The sequence below is a fragment of the Dendrobates tinctorius genome, unplaced genomic scaffold (genome assembly GCF_039654945.1).
Source record: "Dendrobates tinctorius isolate UK_male_01 unplaced genomic scaffold, ASM3965494v1 ptg000047l, whole genome shotgun sequence".
Classification (NCBI taxonomy): domain Eukaryota; kingdom Metazoa; phylum Chordata; class Amphibia; order Anura; family Dendrobatidae; genus Dendrobates; species Dendrobates tinctorius.
In genome coordinates, this window is record NW_027361715.1 from 9257969 (window position 1) to 9285406 (window position 27438).

At 35.1% G+C, this 27438-nt stretch overlaps 12 non-coding genes across 12 annotated transcripts; all 12 read right to left on the minus strand.

Moving 5' to 3' along the window:
• Positions 1–429: 429 nt before the first annotated feature.
• TRNAQ-CUG (transfer RNA glutamine (anticodon CUG)) lies at positions 430–501 on the minus strand. The gene has a single exon. It is a non-coding gene; the product is annotated as a tRNA-Gln (tRNA).
• A 1529-nt stretch (positions 502–2030) lies between these two features.
• Positions 2031–2102, minus strand: TRNAQ-CUG (transfer RNA glutamine (anticodon CUG)). Its single transcript has one exon. It is a non-coding gene; the product is annotated as a tRNA-Gln (tRNA).
• A 1530-nt stretch (positions 2103–3632) lies between these two features.
• TRNAQ-CUG (transfer RNA glutamine (anticodon CUG)) lies at positions 3633–3704 on the minus strand. Its single transcript has one exon. It is a non-coding gene; the product is annotated as a tRNA-Gln (tRNA).
• A 1529-nt stretch (positions 3705–5233) lies between these two features.
• On the minus strand, positions 5234–5305 carry TRNAQ-CUG (transfer RNA glutamine (anticodon CUG)). The gene has a single exon. It is a non-coding gene; the product is annotated as a tRNA-Gln (tRNA).
• A 1530-nt stretch (positions 5306–6835) lies between these two features.
• Positions 6836–6907, minus strand: TRNAQ-CUG (transfer RNA glutamine (anticodon CUG)). The gene has a single exon. It is a non-coding gene; the product is annotated as a tRNA-Gln (tRNA).
• Positions 6908–8436: 1529 nt separating this feature from the next.
• TRNAQ-CUG (transfer RNA glutamine (anticodon CUG)) lies at positions 8437–8508 on the minus strand. Its single transcript has one exon. It is a non-coding gene; the product is annotated as a tRNA-Gln (tRNA).
• Positions 8509–10037: 1529 nt separating this feature from the next.
• On the minus strand, positions 10038–10109 carry TRNAQ-CUG (transfer RNA glutamine (anticodon CUG)). The gene has a single exon. It is a non-coding gene; the product is annotated as a tRNA-Gln (tRNA).
• Positions 10110–16370: 6261 nt separating this feature from the next.
• TRNAQ-CUG (transfer RNA glutamine (anticodon CUG)) lies at positions 16371–16442 on the minus strand. The gene has a single exon. It is a non-coding gene; the product is annotated as a tRNA-Gln (tRNA).
• Positions 16443–17971: 1529 nt separating this feature from the next.
• On the minus strand, positions 17972–18043 carry TRNAQ-CUG (transfer RNA glutamine (anticodon CUG)). The gene has a single exon. It is a non-coding gene; the product is annotated as a tRNA-Gln (tRNA).
• Positions 18044–19573: 1530 nt separating this feature from the next.
• On the minus strand, positions 19574–19645 carry TRNAQ-CUG (transfer RNA glutamine (anticodon CUG)). Its single transcript has one exon. It is a non-coding gene; the product is annotated as a tRNA-Gln (tRNA).
• A 1529-nt stretch (positions 19646–21174) lies between these two features.
• Positions 21175–21246, minus strand: TRNAQ-CUG (transfer RNA glutamine (anticodon CUG)). The gene has a single exon. It is a non-coding gene; the product is annotated as a tRNA-Gln (tRNA).
• Positions 21247–22775: 1529 nt separating this feature from the next.
• On the minus strand, positions 22776–22847 carry TRNAQ-CUG (transfer RNA glutamine (anticodon CUG)). The gene has a single exon. It is a non-coding gene; the product is annotated as a tRNA-Gln (tRNA).
• Between the last annotated feature and the right edge of the window lie 4591 nt (positions 22848–27438).

The following is a 27438-nucleotide window of genomic DNA, read 5'->3' on the forward strand; positions in this document are numbered from 1 at the left end:
AGTCTCTTAGTGACTTCTAGTTCCTTTTGTCACCTACAAAAAAGCCACAAGAACATACTCAACTGATGGACTAAACAATTGTTTTTAAATTGCCAAAAAATTCCTCAATAAAACATTATAGATAATTTTGGAAAAAACAAGAGAAAAGAAAATTCAGGAAAATAAGCTGGAGTTTCCTAAAGCCATTTTGATTTGAAATCATCATCAGATTTTCCCACCCGAATTAAAAATCATGGGAACATTTACACAAGTCATAGAATATAGTTGCTTGGTGTAACATACAAGATAAGAATTTTGTTTCCTGAAGTCAATTTTATAGGATTCCATGGATTCTTGCACCATTCAAATCAAGTTTCAAGTTTTCAAGGTTCAAATTTCATTCTAAAAGTTGAACATAGTAGAAATTATAATGCTAAAGATGAAACTTACAGGTTCCACTGAGATTTGAACTCAGATCGCTGGATTCAGAGTCCAGAGTGCTAACCATTACACCATGGAACCACACATGTAGCTGACTACTCTAGATTTTCTTGTGGTGAAAATGGAGAAGGGAACACATTAAGGAAATCATGCATGATTGTGAAACTGGCTTTAAAGTGCAGTACAAATCTACATTTAATACACCATCATAAATTAATATCTCCTCCACTTTTAATCTACAAGTGTGCCTAGAATTCCACAGTATCACAATCAGGACAGTTTTAAAATTGTTTATGAAAACTGTACCAGCTCTGAAACAAGGAAAAAGGAGAGGAAAATAATTGCAAAACTTAAACTGCTAGAAAGCTGCTCATCCAGAAGTTGCTAAAGATTTTTCACTGTGTGGTAAAAGATTCCACCCGAGAGATAATATAAGTAGAATTGGTGCAAAGCAAAGCACATGTTCCAATCTATCAACCATACCTGACATTTGTGGCAACTAGATGAGAGATGGAGAAGCACCTCTTACCTGATCGCACGAGGTCGCATCTTTTGATTAGCAGTGTGATTCACATGTGATGATGGGCCAGGCCAGTTAATCAAAATAAGATCTTTAGATGCCCGCAGGTTGGTTCTCCAAATCCAGTCCAGAGATATGAAACAACTTTTTGGGGGATAAACTAAGGAAGGTGTGCATTGATCTACTCAGATAATCATCAAAAAACCTACTTGGAAATTGACATAGTTGGCAATGATTGAATGCGCAGGGAGATCCCAATGGATTTCAAGTCCATCGCTTTAACAACTCAGCCACAACTTTTGAGATACCTTCAAAATTTCAGGCCTCACTAAAATTTAAAAATCTGATGTGAAGTCATCTTAACTTGAAACCTTGTACCGCTCAAGCCTTTCAACAGTTTAAAAGGCAGATTTAGTGTGAGTTGGCTCTGAAAACTTACTAAAGAATACACCAAAAAAGCTCAAAAGAAGAAAAATATTCATTTCTATGTAAACATAAAATAAAATTAGTCTTCGTATTTTCAGTCGTTTTGAGCATCTTTTAACTGCATAAAGTTTCCAAAACGGTAAAGTGACTATGTCAATTTCCATTTGATTTTTTTGCTTCGAATACCTTCCATAATACAATTCAAGTCAACTAGAAGCTTAGAAAGACACTTTAAAGTCTCTTAGTGACTTCTAGTTCCTTTTGTCACCTACAAAAAAGCCACAAGAACATACTCAACTGATGGACTAAACAATTGTTTTTAAATTGCCAAAAAATTCCTCAATAAAACATTATAGATAATTTTGGAAAAAACAAGAGAAAAGAAAATTCAGGAAAATAAGCTGGAGTTTCCTAAAGCCATTTTGATTTGAAATCATCATCAGATTTTCCCACCCGAATTAAAAATCATGGGAACATTTACACAAGTCATAGAATATAGTTGCTTGGTGTAACATACAAGATAAGAATTTTGTTTCCTGAAGTCAATTTTATAGGATTCCATGGATTCTTGGACCATTCAAATCAAGTTTCAAGTTTTCAAGGTTCAAGTTTCATTCTAAAAGTTGAACATAGTAGAAATTATAATGCTAAAGATGAAACTTACAGGTTCCACTGAGATTTGAACTCAGATCGCTGGATTCAGAGTCCAGAGTGCTAACCATTACACCATGGAACCACACATGTAGCTGACTACTCTAGATTTTCTTGTGGTGAAAATGGAGAAGGGAACACATTAAGGAAATCATGCATGATGGTGAAACTGGCTTTAAAGCTGCAGTACAAATCTACATTTAATACACCATCATAAATTAATATCTCCTCCACTTTTAATCTACAAGTGTGCCTAGAATTCCACAGTATCACAATCAGGACAGTTTTAAAATTGTTTATGAAAACTGTACCAGCTCTGAAACCAGGAAAAAGGAGAGGAAAATAATTGCAAAACTTAAACTGCTAGAAAGCTGCTCATCCAGAAGTTGCTAAAGATTTTTCACTGTGTGGTAAAAGATTCCACCCGAGAGATAATATAAGTAGAATTGGTGCAAAGCAAAGCACATGTTCCAATCTATCAACCACACCTGACATTTGTGGCAACTAGATGAGAGATGGAGAAGCACCTCTTACCTGATCGCACGAGGTCGCATCTTTTGATTAGCAGTGTGATTCACATGTGATGATGGGCCAGGCCAGTTAATCAAAATAAGATCTTTAGATGCCCGCAGGTTGGTTCTCCAAATCCAGTCCAGAGATATGAAACAACTTTTTGGGGGATAAACTAAGGAAGGTGTGCATTGATCTACTCAGATAATCATCAAAAAACCTACTTGGAAATTGACATAGTTGGCAATGATTGAATGCGCAGGGAGATCCCAATGGATTTCAAGTCCATCGCTTTAACAACTCAGCCACAACTTCTGAGATACCTTCAAAATTTCAGGCCTCACTAAAATGTAAAAATCTGATGTGAAGTCATCTTAACTTGAAACCTTGTACCGCTCAAGCCTTTCAACAGTTTAAAAGGCAGATTTAGTGTGAGTTGGCTCTGAAAACTTACTAAAGAATACACCAAAAAAGCTCAAAAGAAGAAAAATATTCATTTCTATGTAAACATAAAATAAAATTAGTCTTCGTATTTTCAGTCGTTTTGAGCATCTTTTAACTGCATAAAGTTTCCAAAACGGTAAAGTGACTATGTCAATTTCCATTTGATTTTTTTGCTTCGAATACCTTCCATAATACAATTCAAGTCAACTAGAAGCTTAGAAAGACACTTTAAAGTCTCTTAGTGACTTCTAGTTCCTTTTGTCACCTACAAAAAAGCCACAAGAACATACTCAACTGATGGACTAAACAATTGTTTTTAAATTGCCAAAAAATTCCTCAATAAAACATTATAGATAATTTTGGAAAAAACAAGAGAAAAGAAAATTCAGGAAAATAAGCTGGCGTTTCCTAAAGCCATTTTGATTTGAAATCATCATCAGATTTTCCCACCCGAATTAAAAATCATGGGAACATTTACACAAGTCGTAGAATATAGTTGCTTGGTGTAACATACAAGATAAGAATTTTGTTTCCTGAAGTCAATTTTATAGGATTCCATGGATTCTTGCACCATTCAAATCAAGTTTCAAGTTTTCAAGGTTCAAGTTTCATTCTAAAAGTTGAACATAGTAGAAATTATAATGCTAAAGATGAAACTTACAGGTTCCACTGAGATTTGAACTCAGATCGCTGGATTCAGAGTCCAGAGTGCTAACCATTACACCATGGAACCACACATGTAGCTGACTACTCTAGATTTTCTTGTGGTGAAAATGGAGAAGGGAACACATTAAGGAAATCATGCATGATTGTGAAACTGGCTTTAAAGTGCAGTACAAATCTACATTTAATACACCATCATAAATTAATATCTCCTCCACTTTTAATCTACAAGTGTGCCTAGAATTCCACAGTATCACTATCAGGACAGTTTTAAAATTGTTTATGAAAACTGTACCAGCTCTGAAACCAGGAAAAAGGAGAGGAAAATAATTGCAAAACTTAAACTGCTAGAAAGCTGCTCATCCAGAAGTTGCTAAAGATTTTTCACTGTGTGGTAAAAGATTCCACCTGAGAGATAATATAAGTAGAATTGGTGCAAAGCAAAGCACATGTTCCAATCTATCAACCACACCTGACATTTGTGGCAACTAGATGAGAGATGGAGAAGCACCTCTTACCTGATCGCACGAGGTCGCATCTTTTGATTAGCAGTGTGATTCACATGTGATGATGGGCCAGGCCAGTTAATCAAAATAAGATCTTTAGATGCCCGCAGGTTGGTTCTCCAAATCCAGTCCAGAGATATGAAACAACTTTTTGGGGGATAAACTAAGGAAGGTGTGCATTGATCTACTCAGATAATCATCAAAAAACCTACTTGGAAATTGACATAGTTGGCAATGATTGAATGCGCAGGGAGATCCCAATGGATTTCAAGTCCATCTCTTTAACAACTCAGCCACAACTTCTGAGATACCTTCAAAATTTCAGGCCTCACTAAAATTTAAAAATCTGATGTGAAGTCATCTTAACTTGAAACCTTGTACCGCTCAAGCCTTTCAACAGTTTAAAAGGCAGATTTAGTGTGAGTTGGCTCTGAAAACTTACTAAAGAATACACCAAAAAAGCTCAAAAGAAGAAAAATATTCATTTCTATGTAAACATAAAATAAAATTAGTCTTCGTATTTTCAGTCGTTTTGAGCATCTTTTAACTGCATAAAGTTTCCAAAACGGTAAAGTGACTATGTCAATTTCCATTTGATTTTTTTGCTTCGAATACCTTCCATAATACAATTCAAGTCAACTAGAAGCTTAGAAAGACACTTTAAAGTCTCTTAGTGACTTCTAGTTCCTTTTGTCACCTACAAAAAAGCCACAAGAACATACTCAACTGATGGACTAAACAATTGTTTTTAAATTGCCAAAAAATTCCTCAATAAAACATTATAGATAATTTTGGAAAAAACAAGAGAAAAGAAAATTCAGGAAAATAAGCTGGAGTTTCCTAAAGCCATTTTGATTTGAAATCATCATCAGATTTTCCCACCCGAATTAAAAATCATGGGAACATTTACACAAGTCATAGAATATAGTTGCTTGGTGTAACATACAAGATAAGAATTTTGTTTCCTGAAGTCAATTTTATAGGATTCCATGGATTCTTGGACCATTCAAATCAAGTTTCAAGTTTTCAAGGTTCAAGTTTCATTCTAAAAGTTGAACATAGTAGAAATTATAATGCTAAAGATGAAACTTACAGGTTCCACTGAGATTTGAACTCAGATCGCTGGATTCAGAGTCCAGAGTGCTAACCATTACACCATGGAACCACACATGTAGCTGACTACTCTAGATTTTCTTGTGGTGAAAATGGAGAAGGGAACACATTAAGGAAATCATGCATGATGGTGAAACTGGCTTTAAAGCTGCAGTACAAATCTACATTTAATACACCATCATAAATTAATATCTCCTCCACTTTTAATCTACAAGTGTGCCTAGAATTCCACAGTATCACAATCAGGACAGTTTTAAAATTGTTTATGAAAACTGTACCAGCTCTGAAACCAGGAAAAAGGAGAGGAAAATAATTGCAAAACTTAAACTGCTAGAAAGCTGCTCATCCAGAAGTTGCTAAAGATTTTTCACTGTGTGGTAAAAGATTCCACCCGAGAGATAATATAAGTAGAATTGGTGCAAAGCAAAGCACATGTTCCAATCTATCAACCACACCTGACATTTGTGGCAACTAGATGAGAGATGGAGAAGCACCTCTTACCTGATCGCACGAGGTCGCATCTTTTGATTAGCAGTGTGATTCACATGTGATGATGGGCCAGGCCAGTTAATCAAAATAAGATCTTTAGATGCCCGCAGGTTGGTTCTCCAAATCCAGTCCAGAGATATGAAACAACTTTTTGGGGGATAAACTAAGGAAGGTGTGCATTGATCTACTCAGATAATCATCAAAAAACCTACTTGGAAATTGACATAGTTGGCAATGATTGAATGCGCAGGGAGATCCCAATGGATTTCAAGTCCATCGCTTTAACAACTCAGCCACAACTTCTGAGATACCTTCAAAATTTCAGGCCTCACTAAAATGTAAAAATCTGATGTGAAGTCATCTTAACTTGAAACCTTGTACCGCTCAAGCCTTTCAACAGTTTAAAAGGCAGATTTAGTGTGAGTTGGCTCTGAAAACTTACTAAAGAATACACCAAAAAAGCTCAAAAGAAGAAAAATATTCATTTCTATGTAAACATAAAATAAAATTAGTCTTCGTATTTTCAGTCGTTTTGAGCATCTTTTAACTGCATAAAGTTTCCAAAACGGTAAAGTGACTATGTCAATTTCCATTTGATTTTTTTGCTTCGAATACCTTCCATAATACAATTCAAGTCAACTAGAAGCTTAGAAAGACACTTTAAAGTCTCTTAGTGACTTCTAGTTCCTTTTGTCACCTACAAAAAAGCCACAAGAACATACTCAACTGATGGACTAAACAATTGTTTTTAAATTGCCAAAAAATTCCTCAATAAAACATTATAGATAATTTTGGAAAAAACAAGAGAAAAGAAAATTCAGGAAAATAAGCTGGCGTTTCCTAAAGCCATTTTGATTTGAAATCATCATCAGATTTTCCCACCCGAATTAAAAATCATGGGAACATTTACACAAGTCGTAGAATATAGTTGCTTGGTGTAACATACAAGATAAGAATTTTGTTTCCTGAAGTCAATTTTATAGGATTCCATGGATTCTTGCACCATTCAAATCAAGTTTCAAGTTTTCAAGGTTCAAGTTTCATTCTAAAAGTTGAACATAGTAGAAATTATAATGCTAAAGATGAAACTTACAGGTTCCACTGAGATTTGAACTCAGATCGCTGGATTCAGAGTCCAGAGTGCTAACCATTACACCATGGAACCACACATGTAGCTGACTACTCTAGATTTTCTTGTGGTGAAAATGGAGAAGGGAACACATTAAGGAAATCATGCATGATTGTGAAACTGGCTTTAAAGTGCAGTACAAATCTACATTTAATACACCATCATAAATTAATATCTCCTCCACTTTTAATCTACAAGTGTGCCTAGAATTCCACAGTATCACTATCAGGACAGTTTTAAAATTGTTTATGAAAACTGTACCAGCTCTGAAACCAGGAAAAAGGAGAGGAAAATAATTGCAAAACTTAAACTGCTAGAAAGCTGCTCATCCAGAAGTTGCTAAAGATTTTTCACTGTGTGGTAAAAGATTCCACCTGAGAGATAATATAAGTAGAATTGGTGCAAAGCAAAGCACATGTTCCAATCTATCAACCACACCTGACATTTGTGGCAACTAGATGAGAGATGGAGAAGCACCTCTTACCTGATCGCACGAGGTCGCATCTTTTGATTAGCAGTGTGATTCACATGTGATGATGGGCCAGGCCAGTTAATCAAAATAAGATCTTTAGATGCCCGCAGGTTGGTTCTCCAAATCCAGTCCAGAGATATGAAACAACTTTTTGGGGGATAAACTAAGGAAGGTGTGCATTGATCTACTCAGATAATCATCAAAAAACCTACTTGGAAATTGACATAGTTGGCAATGATTGAATGCGCAGGGAGATCCCAATGGATTTCAAGTCCATCTCTTTAACAACTCAGCCACAACTTCTGAGATACCTTCAAAATTTCAGGCCTCACTAAAATTTAAAAATCTGATGTGAAGTCATCTTAACTTGAAACCTTGTACCGCTCAAGCCTTTCAACAGTTTAAAAGGCAGATTTAGTGTGAGTTGGCTCTGAAAACTTACTAAAGAATACACCAAAAAAGCTCAAAAGAAGAAAAATATTCATTTCTATGTAAACATAAAATAAAATTAGTCTTCGTATTTTCAGTCGTTTTGAGCATCTTTTAACTGCATAAAATTTCCAAAACGGTAAAGTGACTATGTCAATTTCCATTTGATTTTTTTGCTTCGAATACCTTCCATAATACAATTCAAGTCAACTAGAAGCTTAGAAAGACACTTTAAAGTCTCTTAGTGACTTCTAGTTCCTTTTGTCACCTACAAAAAAGCCACAAGAACATACTCAACTGATGGACTAAACAATTGTTTTTAAATTGCCAAAAAATTCCTCAATAAAACATTATAGATAATTTTGGAAAAAACAAGAGAAAAGAAAATTCAGGAAAATAAGCTGGCGTTTCCTAAAGCCATTTTGATTTGAAATCATCATCAGATTTTCCCACCCGAATTAAAAATCATGGGAACATTTACACAAGTCGTAGAATATAGTTGCTTGGTGTAACATACAAGATAAGAATTTTGTTTCCTGAAGTCAATTTTATAGGATTCCATGGATTCTTGCACCATTCAAATCAAGTTTCAAGTTTTCAAGGTTCAAGTTTCATTCTAAAAGTTGAACATAGTAGAAATTATAATGCTAAAGATGAAACTTACAGGTTCCACTGAGATTTGAACTCAGATCGCTGGATTCAGAGTCCAGAGTGCTAACCATTACACCATGGAACCACACATGTAGCTGACTACTCTAGATTTTCTTGTGGTGAAAATGGAGAAGGGAACACATTAAGGAAATCATGCATGATTGTGAAACTGGCTTTAAAGTGCAGTACAAATCTACATTTAATACACCATCATAAATTAATATCTCCTCCACTTTTAATCTACAAGTGTGCCTAGAATTCCACAGTATCACAATCAGGACAGTTTTAAAATTGTTTATGAAAACTGTACCAGCTCTGAAACCAGGAAAAAGGAGAGGAAAATAATTGCAAAACTTAAACTGCTAGAAAGCTGCTCATCCAGAAGTTGCTAAAGATTTTTCACTGTGTGGTAAAAGATTCCACCTGAGAGATAATATAAGTAGAATTGGTGCAAAGCAAAGCACATGTTCCAATCTATCAACCACACCTGACATTTGTGGCAACTAGATGAGAGATGGAGAAGCACCTCTTACCTGATCGCACGAGGTCGCATCTTTTGATTAGCAGTGTGATTCACATGTGATGATGGGCCAGGCCAGTTAATCAAAATAAGATCTTTAGATGCCCGCAGGTTGGTTCTCCAAATCCAGTCCAGAGATATGAAACAACTTTTTGGGGGATAAACTAAGGAAGGTGTGCATTGATCTACTCAGATAATCATCAAAAAACCTACTTGGAAATTGACATAGTTGGCAATGATTGAATGCGCAGGGAGATCCCAATGGATTTCAAGTCCATCTCTTTAACAACTCAGCCACAACTTCTGAGATACCTTCAAAATTTCAGGCCTCACTAAAATTTAAAAATCTGATGTGAAGTCATCTTAACTTGAAACCTTGTACCGCTCAAGCCTTTCAACAGTTTAAAAGGCAGATTTAGTGTGAGTTGGCTCTGAAAACTTACTAAAGAATACACCAAAAAAGCTCAAAAGAAGAAAAATATTCATTTCTATGTAAACATAAAATAAAATTAGTCTTCGTATTTTCAGTCGTTTTGAGCATCTTTTAACTGCATAAAATTTCCAAAACGGTAAAGTGACTATGTCAATTTCCATTTGATTTTTTTGCTTCGAATACCTTCCATAATACAATTCAAGTCAACTAGAAGCTTAGAAAGACACTTTAAAGTCTCTTAGTGACTTCTAGTTCCTTTTGTCACCTACAAAAAAGCCACAAGAACATACTCAACTGATGGACTAAACAATTGTTTTTAAATTGCCAAAAAATTCCTCAATAAAACATTATAGATAATTTTGGAAAAAACAAGAGAAAAGAAAATTCAGGAAAATAAGCTGGCGTTTCCTAAAGCCATTTTGATTTGAAATCATCATCAGATTTTCCCACCCGAATTAAAAATCATGGGAACATTTACACAAGTCGTAGAATATAGTTGCTTGGTGTAACATACAAGATAAGAATTTTGTTTCCTGAAGTCAATTTTATAGGATTCCATGGATTCTTGCACCATTCAAATCAAGTTTCAAGTTTTCAAGGTTCAAGTTTCATTCTAAAAGTTGAACATAGTAGAAATTATAATGCTAAAGATGAAACTTACAGGTTCCACTGAGATTTGAACTCAGATCGCTGGATTCAGAGTCCAGAGTGCTAACCATTACACCATGGAACCACACATGTAGCTGACTACTCTAGATTTTCTTGTGGTGAAAATGGAGAAGGGAACACATTAAGGAAATCATGCATGATTGTGAAACTGGCTTTAAAGTGCAGTACAAATCTACATTTAATACACCATCATAAATTAATATCTCCTCCACTTTTAATCTACAAGTGTGCCTAGAATTCCACAGTATCACTATCAGGACAGTTTTAAAATTGTTTATGAAAACTGTACCAGCTCTGAAACCAGGAAAAAGGAGAGGAAAATAATTGGAAAAATTAAACTGCTAGAAAGCTGCTCATCCAGAAGTTGCTAAAGATTTTTCACTGTGTGGTAAAAGATTCCACCCGAGAGATAATATAAGTAGAATTGGTGCAAAGCAAAGCACATGTTCCAATCTATCAACCACACCTGACATTTGTGGCAACTAGATGAGAGATGGAGAAGCACCTCTTACCTGATCGCACGAGGTCGCATCTTTTGATTAGCAGTGTGATTCACATGTGATGATGGGCCAGGCCAGTTAATCAAAATAAGATCTTTAGATGCCCGCAGGTTGGTTCTCCAAATCCAGTCCAGAGATATGAAACAACTTTTTGGGGGATAAACTAAGGAAGGTGTGCATTGATCTACTCAGATAATCATCAAAAAACCTACTTGGAAATTGACATAGTTGGCAATGATTGAATGCGCAGGGAGATCCCAATGGATTTCAAGTCCATCTCTTTAACAACTCAGCCACAACTTCTGAGATACCTTCAAAATTTCAGGCCTCACTAAAATTTAAAAATCTGATGTGAAGTCATCTTAGCTTGAAACCTTGTACCGCTCAAGCCTTTCAACAGTTTAAAAGGCAGATTTAGTGTGAGTTGGCTCTGAAAACTTACTAAAGAATACACCAAAAAAGCTCAAAAGAAGAAAAATATTCATTTCTATGTAAACATAAAATAAAATTAGTCTTCGTATTTTCAGTCGTTTTGAGCATCTTTTAACTGCATAAAATTTCCAAAACGGTAAAGTGACTATGTCAATTTCCATTTGATTTTTTTGCTTCGAATACCTTCCGTAATAAAATTCAAGTCAACTAGAGCTTAGAAAGACACTTTAAAGTCTCTTAGTGACTTCTAGTTCCTTTTGTCACCTACAAAAAAGCCACAAGAACATACTCAAATGATGGACTAAACAATTGTTTTTAAATTGCCAAAAAATTCCTCAATAAAACATTATAGATAATTTTGGAAAAAACAAGAGAAAAGAAAATTCAGGAAAATAAGCTGGCGTTTCCTAAAGCCATTTTGATTTGAAATCATCATCAGATTTTCCCACCCGAATTAAAAATCATGGGAACATTTACACAAGTCATAGAATATAGTTGCTTGGTGTAACATACAAGATAAGAATTTTGTTTCCTGAAGTCAATTTTATAGGATTCCATGGATTCTTGCACCATTCAAATCAAGTTTCAAGTTTTCAAGTTTCATTCTAAAAGTTGAACATAGTAGAAATTATAATGCTAAAGATGAAACTTACAGGTTCCACTGAGATTTGAACTCAGATCGCTGGATTCAGAGTCCAGAGTGCTAACATGTAGCTGACTACTCTAGATTTTCTTGTGGTGAAAATGGAGAAGGGAACACATTAAGGAAATCATGCATGATGGTGAAACTGGCTTTAATGCTGCAGTACAAATCTACATTTAATACACCATCATAAATTAATATCTCCTCCACTTTTAATCTACAAGTGTACCTAGAATTCCACAGTATCACAATCAGGACAGTTTTAAAATTGTTTATGAAAACTGTGCCAGCTCTGTTACCAGGAAAAAGGAGAGGAAAATAATTGCAAAACTTAAACTGCTAGAAAGCTGCTCATCCAGAAGTTGCTAAAGATTTTTCACTGTGTGGTAAAAGATTCCACCCCAGAGATAATATAAGTAGAATCGGTGCAAAGCAAAGCACATGTTCCAATCTATCAACCATACCTGACATTTGTGGCAACTAGATGAGAGATGGAGAAGCACCTCTTACCTGATCGTACGAGGTCTCATCTTTTGATTAGCAGTGTGATTCACATGTGATGATGGGCCAGGCCAGTTAATCAAAATAAGATCTTTAGATGTCCGCAGGTTGGTTCTCCAAATCCAGTCCAGAGATATGAAACAACTTTTTGGGGGATAAACTAAGGAAGGTGTGCATTGATCTACTCAGATAATCATCAAAAAACCTACTTGGAAATTGACATAGTTGGCAATGATTGAATGCGCAGGGAGATCCCAATGGATTTCAAGTCCATCGCTTTAACAACTCAGCCACAACTTCTGAGATACCTTCAAAATTTCAGGCCTCACTAAAATTTAAAAATCTGATGTGAAGTCATCTTAACTTGAAACCTTGTACCGCTCAAGCCTTTCAACAGTTTAAAAGGCAGATTTAGTGTGAGTTGGCTCTGAAAACTTACTAAAGAATACAACAAAAAAGCTCAAAAGAAGAAAAATATTCATTTCTATGTAAACATAAAATAAAATTAGTTTTCGTATTTTCAGTCGTTTTGAGCATCTTTTAACTGCATAAAGTTTCCAAAACGGTAAAGTGACTATGTCAATTTCCATTTGATTTTTTTGCTTCGAATACCTTCCGTAATAAAATTCAAGTCAACTAGAAGCTTAGAAAGACACTTTAAAGTCTCTTAGTGACTTCTAGTTCCTTTTGTCACCTACAAATAAGCCACAAGAACATACTCAACTGATGGACTAAACAATTGTTTTTAAATTGCCAAAAAATTCCTCAATAAAACATTATAGATAATTTTGGAAAAAACAAGAGAAAAGAAAATTCAGGAAAATAAGCTGACGTTTTCTAAAGCCATTTTGATTTGAAATCATCATCAGATTTTCCCACCCGAATTAAAAATCATGGGAACATTTACACAAGTCATAGAATATAGTTGCTTGGTGTAATATACAAGATAAGAATTTTGTTTCCTAAAGTCAATTTTATAGGATTCCATGGATTCTTGCACCATTCAAATCAAGTTTCAAAGTTTCATTCTAAAAGTTGAACATAGTAGAAATTATAATGCTAAAGATGAAACTTACAGGTTCCACTGCGATCGCTGGATTCAGAGTCCAGAGTGCTAACCATTACACCATGGAACCACACATGTAGCTTACTACTCTAGATTTTCTTGTGGTGAAAATGGAGAAGGGAACACATTAAGGAAATCATGCATGATGGTGAAACTGGCTTTAATTCTGCAGTACAAATCTACATTTAATACACCATCATAAATTAATATCTCCTCCACTTTTAATCTACAAGTGTACCTAGAATTCCACAGTATCACAATCAGGACAGTTTTAAAATTGTTTATGAAAACTGTGCCAGCTCTGTTACCAGGAAAAAGGAGAGGAAAATAATTGCAAAACTTAAACTTCTAGAAAGCTGCTCATCCAGAAGTTGCTAAAGATTTTTCACTGTGTGGTAAAAGATTCCACCCCAGAGATAATATAAGTAGAATCGGTGAAAAGCAAAGCACATGTTCCAATCTATCAACCATACCTGACATTTGTGGCAACTAGATGAGAGATGGAGAGGCACCTCTTACCTGATCGTACGAGGTCTCATCTTTTGATTAGCAGTGTGATTCACATGTGATGATGGGCCAGGCCAGTTAATCAAAATAAGATCTTTAGATGTCCGCAGGTTGGTTCTCCAAATCCAGTCCAGAGATATGAAACAACTTTTTGGGGGATAAACTAAGGAAGGTGTGCATTGATCTACTCAGATAATCATCAAAAAACCTACTTGGAAATTGACATAGTTGGCAATGATTGAATGCGCAGGGAGATCCCAATGGATTTCAAGTCCATCGCTTTAACAACTCAGCCACAACTTCTGAGATACCTTCAAAATTTCAGGCCTCACTAAAATTTAAAAATCTGATGTGAAGTCATCTTAACTTGAAACCTTGTACCGCTCAAGCCTTTCAACAGTTTAAAAGGCAGATTTGGTGTGAGTTGGCTCTGAAAACTTACTAAAGAATACACCAAAAAAGCTCAAAAGAAGAAAAATATTCATTTCTATGTAAACATAAAATAAAATTAGTCTTCGTATTTTCAGTCGTTTTGAGCATCTTTTAACTGCATAAAGTTTCCAAAACGGTAAAGTGACTATGTCAATTTCCATTTGATTTTTTTGCTTCGAATACCTTCCATAATAAAATTCAAGTCAACTAGAAGCTTAGAAAGACACTTTAAAGTCTCTTAGTGACTTCTAGTTCCTTTTGTCACCTACAAAAAAGCCACAAGAACATACTCAACTGATGGACTAAACAATTGTTTTTAAATTGCCAAAAAATTCCTCAATAAAACATTATAGATAATTTTGGAAAAAACAAGAGAAAAGAAAATTCAGGAAAATAAGCTGGCGTTTTCTAAAGCCATTTTGATTTGAAATCATCATCAGATTTTCCCACCCGAATTAAAAATCATGGGAACATTTACACAAGTCATAGAATATAGTTGCTTGGTGTAACATACAAGATAAGAATTTTGTTTCCTAAAGTCAATTTTATAGGATTCCATGGATTCTTGCACCATTCAAATCAAGTTTCAAAGTTTCAAGTTTCATTCTAAAAGTTGAACATAGTAGAAATTATAATGCTAAAGATGAAACTTACAGGTTCCACTGAGATCGCTGGATTCAGAGTCCAGAGTGCTAACCATTACACCATGGAACCACACATGTAGCTTACTACTCTAGATTTTCTTGTGGTGAAAACGGAGAAGGGAACACATTAAGGAAATCATGCATGATGGTGAAACTGGCTTTAATGCTGCAGTACAAATCTACATTTAATACACCATCATAAATTAATATCTCCTCCACTTTTAATCTACAAGTGTACCTAGAATTCCACAGTATCACAATCAGGACAGTTTTAAAATTGTTTATGAAAACTGTGCCAGCTCTGTTACCAGGAAAAAGGAGAGGAAAATAATTGCAAAACTTAAACTGCTAGAAAGCTGCTCATCCAGAAGTTGCTAAAGATTTTTCACTGTGTGGTAAAAGATTCCACCCCAGAGATAATATAAGTAGAATCGGTGCAAAGCAAAGCACATGTTCCAATCTATCAACCATACCTGACATTTGTGGCAACTAGATGAGAGATGGAGAAGCACCTCTTACCTGATCGTACGAGGTCTCATCTTTTGATTAGCAGTGTGATTCACATGTGATGATGGGCCAGGCCAGTTAATCAAAATAAGATCTTTAGATGTCCGCAGGTTGGTTCTGCAAATCCAGTCCAGAGATATGAAACAACTTTTTGGGGGATAAACTAAGGAAGGTGTGCATTGATCTACTCAGATAATCATCAAAAAACCTACTTGGAAATTGACATAGTTGGCAATGATTGAATGCGCAGGGAGATCCCAATGGATTTCAAGTCCATCGCTTTAACAACTCAGCCACAACTTCTGAGATACCTTCAAAATTTCAGGCCTCACTAAAATTTAAAAATCTGATGTGAAGTCATCTTAACTTGAAACCTTGTACCGCTCAAGCCTTTCAACAGTTTAAAAGGCAGATTTGGTGTGAGTTGGCTCTGAAAACTTACTAAAGAATACACCAAAAAAGCTCAAAAGAAGAAAAATATTCATTTCTATGTAAACATAAAATAAAATTAGTCTTCGTATTTTCAGTCGTTTTGAGCATCTTTTAACTGCATAAAGTTTCCAAAACGGTAAAGTGACTATGTCAATTTCCATTTGATTTTTTTGCTTCGAATACCTTCCATAATAAAATTCAAGTCAACTAGAAGCTTAGAAAGACACTTTAAAGTCTCTTAGTGACTTCTAGTTCCTTTTGTCACCTACAAAAAAGCCACAAGAACATACTCAACTGATGGACTAAACAATTGTTTTTAAATTGCCAAAAAATTCCTCAATAAAACATTATAGATAATTTTGGAAAAAACAAGAGAAAAGAAAATTCAGGAAAATAAGCTGGCATTTCCTAAAGCCATTTTGATTTGAAATCATCATCAGATTTTCCCACCCGAATTAAAAATCATGGGAACATTTACACAAGTCATAGAATATAGTTGCTTGGTGTAACATACAAGATAAGAATTTTGTTTCCTGAAGTCAATTTTATAGGATTCCATGGATTCTTGCACCATTCAAATCAAGTTTCAAGTTTTCAAGGTTCAAATTTCATTCTAAAAGTTGAACATAGTAGAAATTATAATGCTAAAGATGAAACTTACAGGTTCCACTGAGATTTGAACTCAGATCGCTGGATTCAGAGTCCAGAGTGCTAACCATTACACCATGGAACCACACATGTAGCTGACTACTCTAGATTTTCTTGTGGTGAAAATGGAGAAGGGAACACATTAAGGAAATCATGCATGATTGTGAAACTGGCTTTAAAGTGCAGTACAAATCTACATTTAATACACCATCATAAATTAATATCTCCTCCACTTTTAATCTACAAGTGTGCCTAGAATTCCACAGTATCACAATCAGGACAGTTTTAAAATTGTTTATGAAAACTGTACCAGCTCTGAAACAAGGAAAAAGGAGAGGAAAATAATTGCAAAACTTAAACTGCTAGAAAGCTGCTCATCCAGAAGTTGCTAAAGATTTTTCACTGTGTGGTAAAAGATTCCACCCGAGAGATAATATAAGTAGAATTGGTGCAAAGCAAAGCACATGTTCCAATCTATCAACCATACCTGACATTTGTGGCAACTAGATGAGAGATGGAGAAGCACCTCTTACCTGATCGCACGAGGTCGCATCTTTTGATTAGCAGTGTGATTCACATGTGATGATGGGCCAGGCCAGTTAATCAAAATAAGATCTTTAGATGCCCGCAGGTTGGTTCTCCAAATCCAGTCCAGAGATATGAAACAACTTTTTGGGGGATAAACTAAGGAAGGTGTGCATTGATCTACTCAGATAATCATCAAAAAACCTACTTGGAAATTGACATAGTTGGCAATGATTGAATGCGCAGGGAGATCCCAATGGATTTCAAGTCCATCGCTTTAACAACTCAGCCACAACTTCTGAGATACCTTCAAAATTTCAGGCCTCACTAAAATTTAAAAATCTGATGTGAAGTCATCTTAACTTGAAACCTTGTACCGCTCAAGCCTTTCAACAGTTTAAATGGCAGATTTAGTGTGAGTTGGCTCTGAAAACTTACTAAAGAATACACCAAAAAAGCTCAAAAGAAGAAAAATATTCATTTCTATGTAAACATAAAATAAAATTAGTCTTCGTATTTTCAGTCGTTTTGAGCATCTTTTAACTGCATAAAGTTTCCAAAACGGTAAAGTGACTATGTCAATTTCCATTTGATTTTTTTGCTTCGAATACCTTCCATAATACAATTCAAGTCAACTAGAAGCTTAGAAAGACACTTTAAAGTCTCTTAGTGACTTCTAGTTCCTTTTGTCACCTACAAAAAAGCCACAAGAACATACTCAACTGATGGACTAAACAATTGTTTTTAAATTGCCAAAAAATTCCTCAATAAAACATTATAGATAATTTTGGAAAAAACAAGAGAAAAGAAAATTCAGGAAAATAAGCTGGAGTTTCCTAAAGCCATTTTGATTTGAAATCATCATCAGATTTTCCCACCCGAATTAAAAATCATGGGAACATTTACACAAGTCATAGAATATAGTTGCTTGGTGTAACATACAAGATAAGAATTTTGTTTCCTGAAGTCAATTTTATAGGATTCCATGGATTCTTGGACCATTCAAATCAAGTTTCAAGTTTTCAAGGTTCAAGTTTCATTCTAAAAGTTGAACATAGTAGAAATTATAATGCTAAAGATGAAACTTACAGGTTCCACTGAGATTTGAACTCAGATCGCTGGATTCAGAGTCCAGAGTGCTAACCATTACACCATGGAACCACACATGTAGCTGACTACTCTAGATTTTCTTGTGGTGAAAATGGAGAAGGGAACACATTAAGGAAATCATGCATGATGGTGAAACTGGCTTTAAAGCTGCAGTACAAATCTACATTTAATACACCATCATAAATTAATATCTCCTCCACTTTTAATCTACAAGTGTGCCTAGAATTCCACAGTATCACAATCAGGACAGTTTTAAAATTGTTTATGAAAACTGTACCAGCTCTGAAACCAGGAAAAAGGAGAGGAAAATAATTGCAAAACTTAAACTGCTAGAAAGCTGCTCATCCAGAAGTTGCTAAAGATTTTTCACTGTGTGGTAAAAGATTCCACCCGAGAGATAATATAAGTAGAATTGGTGCAAAGCAAAGCACATGTTCCAATCTATCAACCACACCTGACATTTGTGGCAACTAGATGAGAGATGGAGAAGCACCTCTTACCTGATCGCACGAGGTCGCATCTTTTGATTAGCAGTGTGATTCACATGTGATAATGGGCCAGGCCAGTTAATCAAAATAAGATCTTTAGATGCCCGCAGGTTGGTTCTCCAAATCCAGTCCAGAGATATGAAACAACTTTTTGGGGGATAAACTAAGGAAGGTGTGCATTGATCTACTCAGATAATCATCAAAAAACCTACTTGGAAATTGACATAGTTGGCAATGATTGAATGCGCAGGGAGATCCCAATGGATTTCAAGTCCATCGCTTTAACAACTCAGCCACAACTTCTGAGATACCTTCAAAATTTCAGGCCTCACTAAAATGTAAAAATCTGATGTGAAGTCATCTTAACTTGAAACCTTGTACCGCTCAAGCCTTTCAACAGTTTAAAAGGCAGATTTAGTGTGAGTTGGCTCTGAAAACTTACTAAAGAATACACCAAAAAAGCTCAAAAGAAGAAAAATATTCATTTCTATGTAAACATAAAATAAAATTAGTCTTCGTATTTTCAGTCGTTTTGAGCATCTTTTAACTGCATAAAGTTTCCAAAACGGTAAAGTGACTATGTCAATTTCCATTTGATTTTTTTGCTTCGAATACCTTCCATAATACAATTCAAGTCAACTAGAAGCTTAGAAAGACACTTTAAAGTCTCTTAGTGACTTCTAGTTCCTTTTGTCACCTACAAAAAAGCCACAAGAACATACTCAACTGATGGACTAAACAATTGTTTTTAAATTGCCAAAAAATTCCTCAATAAAACATTATAGATAATTTTGGAAAAAACAAGAGAAAAGAAAATTCAGGAAAATAAGCTGGCGTTTCCTAAAGCCATTTTGATTTGAAATCATCATCAGATTTTCCCACCCGAATTAAAAATCATGGGAACATTTACACAAGTCGTAGAATATAGTTGCTTGGTGTAACATACAAGATAAGAATTTTGTTTCCTGAAGTCAATTTTATAGGATTCCATGGATTCTTGCACCATTCAAATCAAGTTTCAAGTTTTCAAGGTTCAAGTTTCATTCTAAAAGTTGAACATAGTAGAAATTATAATGCTAAAGATGAAACTTACAGGTTCCACTGAGATTTGAACTCAGATCGCTGGATTCAGAGTCCAGAGTGCTAACCATTACACCATGGAACCACACATGTAGCTGACTACTCTAGATTTTCTTGTGGTGAAAATGGAGAAGGGAACACATTAAGGAAATCATGCATGATTGTGAAACTGGCTTTAAAGTGCAGTACAAATCTACATTTAATACACCATCATAAATTAATATCTCCTCCACTTTTAATCTACAAGTGTGCCTAGAATTCCACAGTATCACTATCAGGACAGTTTTAAAATTGTTTATGAAAACTGTACCAGCTCTGAAACCAGGAAAAAGGAGAGGAAAATAATTGCAAAACTTAAACTGCTAGAAAGCTGCTCATCCAGAAGTTGCTAAAGATTTTTCACTGTGTGGTAAAAGATTCCACCTGAGAGATAATATAAGTAGAATTGGTGCAAAGCAAAGCACATGTTCCAATCTATCAACCACACCTGACATTTGTGGCAACTAGATGAGAGATGGAGAAGCACCTCTTACCTGATCGCACGAGGTCGCATCTTTTGATTAGCAGTGTGATTCACATGTGATGATGGGCCAGGCCAGTTAATCAAAATAAGATCTTTAGATGCCCGCAGGTTGGTTCTCCAAATCCAGTCCAGAGATATGAAACAACTTTTTGGGGGATAAACTAAGGAAGGTGTGCATTGATCTACTCAGATAATCATCAAAAAACCTACTTGGAAATTGACATAGTTGGCAATGATTGAATGCGCAGGGAGATCCCAATGGATTTCAAGTCCATCTCTTTAACAACTCAGCCACAACTTCTGAGATACCTTCAAAATTTCAGGCCTCACTAAAATTTAAAAATCTGATGTGAAGTCATCTTAACTTGAAACCTTGTACCGCTCAAGCCTTTCAACAGTTTAAAAGGCAGATTTAGTGTGAGTTGGCTCTGAAAACTTACTAAAGAATACACCAAAAAAGCTCAAAAGAAGAAAAATATTCATTTCTATGTAAACATAAAATAAAATTAGTCTTCGTATTTTCAGTCGTTTTGAGCATCTTTTAACTGCATAAAATTTCCAAAACGGTAAAGTGACTATGTCAATTTCCATTTGATTTTTTTGCTTCGAATACCTTCCATAATACAATTCAAGTCAACTAGAAGCTTAGAAAGACACTTTAAAGTCTCTTAGTGACTTCTAGTTCCTTTTGTCACCTACAAAAAAGCCACAAGAACATACTCAACTGATGGACTAAACAATTGTTTTTAAATTGCCAAAAAATTCCTCAATAAAACATTATAGATAATTTTGGAAAAAACAAGAGAAAAGAAAATTCAGGAAAATAAGCTGGCGTTTCCTAAAGCCATTTTGATTTGAAATCATCATCAGATTTTCCCACCCGAATTAAAAATCATGGGAACATTTACACAAGTCGTAGAATATAGTTGCTTGGTGTAACATACAAGATAAGAATTTTGTTTCCTGAAGTCAATTTTATAGGATTCCATGGATTCTTGCACCATTCAAATCAAGTTTCAAGTTTTCAAGGTTCAAGTTTCATTCTAAAAGTTGAACATAGTAGAAATTATAATGCTAAAGATGAAACTTACAGGTTCCACTGAGATTTGAACTCAGATCGCTGGATTCAGAGTCCAGAGTGCTAACCATTACACCATGGAACCACACATGTAGCTGACTACTCTAGATTTTCTTGTGGTGAAAATGGAGAAGGGAACACATTAAGGAAATCATGCATGATTGTGAAACTGGCTTTAAAGTGCAGTACAAATCTACATTTAATACACCATCATAAATTAATATCTCCTCCACTTTTAATCTACAAGTGTGCCTAGAATTCCACAGTATCACTATCAGGACAGTTTTAAAATTGTTTATGAAAACTGTACCAGCTCTGAAACCAGGAAAAAGGAGAGGAAAATAATTGCAAAACTTAAACTGCTAGAAAGCTGCTCATCCAGAAGTTGCTAAAGATTTTTCACTGTGTGGTAAAAGATTCCACCTGAGAGATAATATAAGTAGAATTGGTGCAAAGCAAAGCACATGTTCCAATCTATCAACCACACCTGACATTTGTGGCAACTAGATGAGAGATGGAGAAGCACCTCTTACCTGATCGCACGAGGTCTCATCTTTTGATTAGCAGTGTGATTCACATGTGATGATGGGCCAGGCCAGTTAATCAAAATAAGATCTTTAGATGCCCGCAGGTTGGTTCTCCAAATCCAGTCCAGAGATATGAAACAACTTTTTGGGGGATAAACTAAGGAAGGTGTGCATTGATCTACTCAGATAATCATCAAAAAACCTACTTGGAAATTGACATAGTTGGCAATGATTGAATGCGCAGGGAGATCCCAATGGATTTCAAGTCCATCTCTTTAACAACTCAGCCACAACTTCTGAGATACCTTCAAAATTTCAGGCCTCACTAAAATTTAAAAATCTGATGTGAAGTCATCTTAACTTGAAACCTTGTACCGCTCAAGCCTTTCAACAGTTTAAAAGGCAGATTTAGTGTGAGTTGGCTCTGAAAACTTACTAAAGAATACACCAAAAAAGCTCAAAAGAAGAAAAATATTCATTTCTATGTAAACATAAAATAAAATTAGTCTTCGTATTTTCAGTCGTTTTGAGCATCTTTTAACTGCATAAAATTTCCAAAACGGTAAAGTGACTATGTCAATTTCCATTTGATTTTTTTGCTTCGAATACCTTCCATAATACAATTCAAGTCAACTAGAAGCTTAGAAAGACACTTTAAAGTCTCTTAGTGACTTCTAGTTCCTTTTGTCACCTACAAAAAAGCCACAAGAACATACTCAACTGATGGACTAAACAATTGTTTTTAAATTGCCAAAAAATTCCTCAATAAAACATTATAGATAATTTTGGAAAAAACAAGAGAAAAGAAAATTCAGGAAAATAAGCTGGCGTTTCCTAAAGCCATTTTGATTTGAAATCATCATCAGATTTTCCCACCCGAATTAAAAATCATGGGAACATTTACACAAGTCGTAGAATATAGTTGCTTGGTGTAACATACAAGATAAGAATTTTGTTTCCTGAAGTCAATTTTATAGGATTCCATGGATTCTTGCACCATTCAAATCAAGTTTCAAGTTTTCAAGGTTCAAGTTTCATTCTAAAAGTTGAACATAGTAGAAATTATAATGCTAAAGATGAAACTTACAGGTTCCACTGAGATTTGAACTCAGATCGCTGGATTCAGAGTCCAGAGTGCTAACCATTACACCATGGAACCACACATGTAGCTGACTACTCTAGATTTTCTTGTGGTGAAAATGGAGAAGGGAACACATTAAGGAAATCATGCATGATTGTGAAACTGGCTTTAAAGTGCAGTACAAATCTACATTTAATACACCATCATAAATTAATATCTCCTCCACTTTTAATCTACAAGTGTGCCTAGAATTCCACAGTATCACTATCAGGACAGTTTTAAAATTGTTTATGAAAACTGTACCAGCTCTGAAACCAGGAAAAAGGAGAGGAAAATAATTGCAAAACTTAAACTGCTAGAAAGCTGCTCATCCAGAAGTTGCTAAAGATTTTTCACTGTGTGGTAAAAGATTCCACCCGAGAGATAATATAAGTAGAATTGGTGCAAAGCAAAGCACATGTTCCAATCTATCAACCACACCTGACATTTGTGGCAACTAGATGAGAGATGGAGAAGCACCTCTTACCTGATCGCACGAGGTCGCATCTTTTGATTAGCAGTGTGATTCACATGTGATGATGGGCCAGGCCAGTTAATCAAAATAAGATCTTTAGATGCCCGCAGGTTGGTTCTCCAAATCCAGTCCAGAGATATGAAACAACTTTTTGGGGGATAAACTAAGGAAGGTGTGCATTGATCTACTCAGATAATCATCAAAAAACCTACTTGGAAATTGACATAGTTGGCAATGATTGAATGCGCAGGGAGATCCCAATGGATTTCAAGTCCATCTCTTTAACAACTCAGCCACAACTTCTGAGATACCTTCAAAATTTCAGGCCTCACTAAAATTTAAAAATCTGATGTGAAGTCATCTTAACTTGAAACCTTGTACCGCTCAAGCCTTTCAACAGTTTAAAAGGCAGATTTAGTGTGAGTTGGCTCTGAAAACTTACTAAAGAATACACCAAAAAAGCTCAAAAGAAGAAAAATATTCATTTCTATGTAAACATAAAATAAAATTAGTCTTCGTATTTTCAGTCGTTTTGAGCATCTTTTAACTGCATAAAATTTCCAAAACGGTAAAGTGACTATGTCAATTTCCATTTGATTTTTTTGCTTCGAATACCTTCCGTAATAAAATTCAAGTCAACTAGAGCTTAGAAAGACACTTTAAAGTCTCTTAGTGACTTCTAGTTCCTTTTGTCACCTACAAAAAAGCCACAAGAACATACTCAAATGATGGACTAAACAATTGTTTTTAAATTGCCAAAAAATTCCTCAATAAAACATTATAGATAATTTTGGAAAAAACAAGAGAAAAGAAAATTCAGGAAAATAAGCTGGCGTTTCCTAAAGCCATTTTGATTTGAAATCATCATCAGATTTTCCCACTCGAATTAAAAATCATGGGAACATTTACACAAGTCATAGAATATAGTTGCTTGGTGTAACATACAAGATAAGAATTTTGTTTCCTGAAGTCAATTTTATAGGATTCCATGGATTCTTGCACCATTCAAATCAAGTTTCAAGTTTTCAAGTTTCATTCTAAAAGTTGAACATAGTAGAAATTATAATGCTAAAGATGAAACTTACAGGTTCCACTGAGATTTGAACTCAGATCGCTGGATTCAGAGTCCAGAGTGCTAACATGTAGCTGACTACTCTAGATTTTCTTGTGGTGAAAATGGAGAAGGGAACACATTAAGGAAATCATGCATGATGGTGAAACTGGCTTTAATGCTGCAGTACAAATCTACATTTAATACACCATCATAAATTAATATCTCCTCCACTTTTAATCTACAAGTGTACCTAGAATTCCACAGTATCACAATCAGGACAGTTTTAAAATTGTTTATGAAAACTGTGCCAGCTCTGTTACCAGGAAAAAGGAGAGGAAAATAATTGCAAAACTTAAACTGCTAGAAAGCTGCTCATCCAGAAGTTGCTAAAGATTTTTCACTGTGTGGTAAAAGATTCCACCCCAGAGATAATATAAGTAGAATCGGTGCAAAGCAAAGCACATGTTCCAATCTATCAACCATACCTGACATTTGTGGCAACTAGATGAGAGATGGAGAAGCACCTCTTACCTGATCGTACGAGGTCTCATCTTTTGATTAGCAGTGTGATTCACATGTGATGATGGGCCAGGCCAGTTAATCAAAATAAGATCTTTAGATGTCCGCAGGTTGGTTCTCCAAATCCAGTCCAGAGATATGAAACAACTTTTTGGGGGATAAACTAAGGAAGGTGTGCATTGATCTACTCAGATAATCATCAAAAAACCTACTTGGAAATTGACATAGTTGGCAATGATTGAATGCGCAGGGAGATCCCAATGGATTTCAAGTCCATTGCTTTAACAACTCAGCCACAACTTCTGAGATACCTTCAAAATTTCAGGCCTCACTAAAATTTAAAAATCTGATGTGAAGTCATCTTAACTTGAAACCTTGTACCGCTCAAGCCTTTCAACAGTTTAAAAGGCAGATTTAGTGTGAGTTGGCTCTGAAAACTTACTAAAGAATACAACAAAAAAGCTCAAAAGAAGAAAAATATTCATTTCTATGTAAACATAAAATAAAATTAGTTTTCGTATTTTCAGTCGTTTTGAGCATCTTTTAACTGCATAAAGTTTCCAAAACGGTAAAGTGACTATGTCAATTTCCATTTGATTTTTTTGCTTCGAATACCTTCCGTAATAAAATTCAAGTCAACTAGAAGCTTAGAAAGACACTTTAAAGTCTCTTAGTGACTTCTAGTTCCTTTTGTCACCTACAAATAAGCCACAAGAACATACTCAACTGATGGACTAAACAATTGTTTTTAAATTGCCAAAAAATTCCTCAATAAAACATTATAGATAATTTTGGAAAAAACAAGAGAAAAGGAAATTCAGGAAAATAAGCTGACGTTTTCTAAAGCCATTTTGATTTGAAATCATCATCAGATTTTCCCACCCGAATTAAAAATCATGGGAACATTTACACAAGTCATAGAATATAGTTGCTTGGTGTAATATACAAGATAAGAATTTTGTTTCCTAAAGTCAATTTTATAGGATTCCATGGATTCTTGCACCATTCAAATCAAGTTTCAAAGTTTCATTCTAAAAGTTGAACATAGTAGAAATTATAATGCTAAAGATGAAACTTACAGGTTCCACTGCGATCGCTGGATTCAGAGTCCAGAGTGCTAACCATTACACCATGGAACCACACATGTAGCTTACTACTCTAGATTTTCTTGTGGTGAAAATGGAGAAGGGAACACATTAAGGAAATCATGCATGATGGTGAAACTGGCTTTAATTCTGCAGTACAAATCTACATTTAATACACCATCATAAATTAATATCTCCTCCACTTTTAATCTACAAGTGTACCTAGAATTCCACAGTATCACAATCAGGACAGTTTTAAAATTGTTTATGAAAACTGTGCCAGCTCTGTTACCAGGAAAAAGGAGAGGAAAATAATTGCAAAACTTAAACTTCTAGAAAGCTGCTCATCCAGAAGTTGCTAAAGATTTTTCACTGTGTGGTAAAAGATTCCACCCCAGAGATAATATAAGTAGAATCGGTGAAAAGCAAAGCACATGTTCCAATCTATCAACCATACCTGACATTTGTGGCAACTAGATGAGAGATGGAGAGGCACCTCTTACCTGATCGTACGAGGTCTCATCTTTTGATTAGCAGTGTGATTCACATGTGATGATGGGCCAGGCCAGTTAATCAAAATAAGATCTTTAGATGTCCGCAGGTTGGTTCTCCAAATCCAGTCCAGAGATATGAAACAACTTTTTGGGGGATAAACTAAGGAAGGTGTGCATTGATCTACTCAGATAATCATCAAAAAACCTACTTGGAAATTGACATAGTTGGCAATGATTGAATGCGCAGGGAGATCCCAATGGATTTCAAGTCCATCGCTTTAACAACTCAGCCACAACTTCTGAGATACCTTCAAAATTTCAGGCCTCACTAAAATTTAAAAATCTGATGTGAAGTCATCTTAACTTGAAACCTTGTACCGCTCAAGCCTTTCAACAGTTTAAAAGGCAGATTTGGTGTGAGTTGGCTCTGAAAACTTACTAAAGAATACACCAAAAAAGCTCAAAAGAAGAAAAATATTCATTTCTATGTAAACATAAAATAAAATTAGTCTTCGTATTTTCAGTCGTTTTGAGCATCTTTTAACTGCATAAAGTTTCCAAAACGGTAAAGTGACTATGTCAATTTCCATTTGATTTTTTTGCTTCGAATACCTTCCATAATAAAATTCAAGTCAACTAGAAGCTTAGAAAGACACTTTAAAGTCTCTTAGTGACTTCTAGTTCCTTTTGTCACCTACAAAAAAGCCACAAGAACATACTCAACTGATGGACTAAACAATTGTTTTTAAATTGCCAAAAAATTCCTCAATAAAACATTATAGATAATTTTGGAAAAAACAAGAGAAAAGAAAATTCAGGAAAATAAGCTGGCGTTTTCTAAAGCCATTTTGATTTGAAATCATCATCAGATTTTCCCACCCGAATTAAAAATCATGGGAACATTTACACAGGTCATAGAATATAGTTGCTTGGTGTAACATACAAGATAAGAATTTTGTTTCCTAAAGTCAATTTTATAGGATTCCATGGATTCTTGCACCAT